Source organism: Sminthopsis crassicaudata, chromosome 2, assembly GCF_048593235.1.
Source record: "Sminthopsis crassicaudata isolate SCR6 chromosome 2, ASM4859323v1, whole genome shotgun sequence".
NCBI classification, from domain to species: Eukaryota; Metazoa; Chordata; class Mammalia; order Dasyuromorphia; family Dasyuridae; genus Sminthopsis; species Sminthopsis crassicaudata.
Genome location: NC_133618.1, coordinates 483927363 through 483931110, shown reverse-complemented (window position 1 = coordinate 483931110; position 3748 = coordinate 483927363). Strand labels below are relative to the sequence as shown.

Here is a 3748-nt window from a genome sequence, read left to right as displayed (position 1 = left end):
CCTTGAGGATTCAAGGTAACATAATAGACATTTCCATTGTTGCCATGGAACCATTGGTGTGTTTTTTATTCCTATGAGAGCATTTCAGACCCTAGGCTGCTTGCTATATTTAAAGATTGCTCTATTATCTATTGCTGAGTAGGAGGCAGAGGGGACAGCTATTGGGATGTGATTCTTTGCGAAATCAAATCAACAGATTGGAGACACTGATCCAAGTCCAGTAAACATCCGGATCACTTGGTGAGGAGTAATTATATTCTTACAGGTCACTAATTACTTATGAGTCATGAAATAGCATGTGAGTCCATCACAAACAAGGGAGAACGCTAAGACACATTCCTTAGAGAAATAGATAAGTAGATTCCACCTCTTCTAGTTACTGTGTGAGATCTCAAACATCAGTTTCCTCCTCTGTAAAATTAGGGCTGTAAAAAATCTAGCCTGACTAGAAGACTTCCAAGATCACTTGCTGCACTAAAGCTACACTTTTATGAGAGCAGATGGTCAGAAACATGACTACAAAGCCTGGATGGGAAATTTCCTAGTTTGCTTTTGATAGGCATAAATTGGACTGTGATGTTTACCTTTCTTTTAATAAATTTCCATACGTGTTTCAAGGTCACAGAGTGAAAGAATCTCTAAATTGAAAGGGACCTATTCCAACCTGTGTCAGAGTAAAGATTCCCCTTATACAGTATGTTTGTCAAATAATCAGGCAGCTTGAGATTGCTCAATGATCTTCTGAAACAGCTTATTCCTCATTTGCAGAGCTCTACCTTTCTACTTTTTGCAATTTTTACCTTTTGTTCCTCATTCTTCTCTCTTGGTTCAACCAGAACAAAACTGATTTCTTTTCCATAGGTTAACTCTTCAGCTACTCAAAGATAGCTATATCTTTAAGTCTTTTACAAGTCCTTTATTCTTTAAGGAAAGTAAACTACGTCCTTCAATATAGGTGGTATGGCATGGTTTCTAGTACCCTTCCTATCCAGGTCAATTTCCCCTGGACTCATCTTCATTTGTCAAGGTTTTTCATCAAGTGAGATATTTAGAATTAATGCAATAATGCAGATGTGGTTTGACCAGGAAGTGAGCCCACCTGCTCTTATGACTAGACCCTGGATCTTTCTTTTTTATTGAGAATTTTCATAAACATTTCATGAATTTGTGTGTCATTCTTATGTAGGGGTCATGCTAAACTTCTCTGTGTCATTCCAATTTTAGCATATATGCTGCCAAAGTAAGTATGATCTTGGACCTTTCTTTTTTATTTTTAAATAGTTTTTTTCAAAATATATACAAAGATAGTTTTCAACATTCATCTTTACAAAATCTTGCTTTTCCTATTTTTTCTCCCTTCCTTCCTCTCCCCACTCCCCTAGAAGGCAAGTAATCCAACATAGGTTAAACATGTTCAATTCTTCTATACATTTCCACAATTATCATGCTACACAAGAAATATCAGGTGAAAAAGGAAAAAAAATGAGAAAAAACAAAAAACAAGCAAACAATAATAAAAAGGTGAAAAACTATGTTGTGATCTATATTCAGTCCCCACAGTTCTCTCTCTGGGAGCAGATGGCTCTCTTCATCGCAAGTCCATTGGAGCTGGCCTGAATCAACTAATTGTTGAAAAGAGCCTCATTGGACCTTTCATAAGGCAACCTAAAGCATTAACAATTTTGGGGGGAGCTTCCATGTCTAATTATTGGCTCTTATTGAGGTAGTACTTTCTTTGTATTCTACAAAAAGGACATACCCTATCCCTTTCCATCAAAGATCATATAAGTATTCCTTTAGGATGAAAACAGGCATCCCTTTTAGCACATTTGTTAGTCTTCTAAGGTAGGCTCTGAAGGTCCCAGAAATTAATCCATTATCATCATATCATCAGTGTTATTATTATTCTCAATGTGGTTAGAATTTAGCTGTGGTCATTTCCTCCACCGATATGCTTTTTTCCCTTCTTTCTCCACTTTGTTTACCTGCTATGTCCTAAGCAAAAGCTATATAATTCTATCTCCTTTACTGAATAAAGGAAAATAAAGAACAAAATTCTTTCAGTTTGCCATGGGAAAGCTATGGCTGTGCTCCCTTTATAGTTTGATGGCAGCAGGTTTGTAAATAATTTATAAAACTCCAATTCCCTTTCTCCCAGTTACTCCTGGCTCAGAGACCAATGTTCCCCTCTGTACTGTGTATTAAGCATCAAATGAAGTAATGAAAGTCACCAAGATCACAAACTTCTCAGTGAAAAAATATATTTTAAAAAGTTAGTCAATCATAGATCAGAGGTCATAAAATGATGGAGCTGGAAGGGACTTTTGAGATCATCTGTCTGAGCTTTGCATTTTATACTTGAGGAGACTATAAGAAGGGAAGAGATTTTTCCAATGTCACACCTCTAATTTAGAAAGGCCATGACATATTACAATATGAGAGACCCGGATTGGATTCAAATCCTGCTTCAGACACTTACAAGTTATGGGACTTTCAGCAAGCCCTTTAACTTCTCTGGGCCCTTAATTTACTTATCTATAAAACAGAAAGGAATAGCACTTAGCTTAAAGTTGTTGTAAGGACTAAATGAAACTATATATATATATATATATATATATATATATATATATATATATATATATATATATATATATATAGTCTTTTGCAAACATATTGATCTCTATTTAAATGTGAGCTATTATTTATGAATTTGGTTTGCAGAGTCTCAGTAAATACTCATCCCTTTTATCCCACTGACATTATATTTGAATTTTTGAGTAGGAGAATAAAATACTAGATTTGGAAATGAAAAGCCTAGGTTTAAATCTCAGCATTCCTGTTTACTACTGTTCTGATCCTGGGCTACACAAAACTTTTGACTGACTTGGACCTGAGTTGTCTTCTCTAGAAAAATAAAAGGGTGTTGGGCTGAGTTATCTCTATGGTCTCCCACCTTTTGATATTTTGGTCCCTTTTATATCTGTGGTACTTTCTTTTTAGTTCTTCCTGGCAAATCCATTAAAGGTCAGATGTACAGACACACCCTGAAGCCAGACTGGAACAGCCTTAGGTCTTTTAGGTCTTGAGTGCCACTCATGGAGAAAAAACTTCTACAGTGGCTGTTTCACTGACAAGAAGGCCCACAACTGGGTCACCAGGGGAGGGGAGGGAATTGCAATGGGGATAAACAGGCATGTGGTCTGTCTTGCACATATACAGAAAGTTGTCACCCTAATGATGTGCAGCTGGAATGTTTGCTGAGATCCCATCCTTTGGGGTTGTCTGTAGACAAACAGAAACATACTCTTTGCCTGTCAAATGAGAATTTCTCCCTATCAACTTCCTCCTTTATGCATGGCACAAGACCAATCCAGAGAATATTAAAAGTTCCTGAATTCCTTTTTTTCCCCAGTGGCAGTCAGGCTTTAAACCTTTAAAAACCAATATAAATCCTTAGATGCAATTTATTTCTTGCTTTGTAGCTGCTCTTCCTCCTTTCCTTCCCTTCTCTCTCTCTCTCTCTCTCTCTCTCTCTCTCTCTCTCTCTCTCTCTCTCTCTCTCTCTCTCTCTCTCTCTCTCTCTCTCTCTCTCTCTCTCTCTCTCTCTCTCTCTCTCTCTCTCTCTCTCTCTCTCTCTCTCTCTCTCTCTCTTTCTTTCTTTCTCTTTCCCTTTCTCCCCAAAACAGACAACAGAAGCCTCTATTTGCCTCTGACAACAAGACCTCCCAATGCATTTTTATCCTTGTGT

The 3748-nt window shown here is 37.2% G+C and overlaps 1 non-coding gene across 1 annotated transcript; it reads right to left on the bottom strand.

Moving 5' to 3' along the window:
• Positions 1 to 1141: 1141 nt before the first annotated feature.
• Positions 1142 to 1248, bottom strand: LOC141559334 (U6 spliceosomal RNA). Its single transcript, XR_012487382.1, has one exon. It is a non-coding gene; the product is annotated as a U6 spliceosomal RNA (small nuclear RNA).
• Positions 1249 to 3748: the final 2500 nt, after the last annotated feature.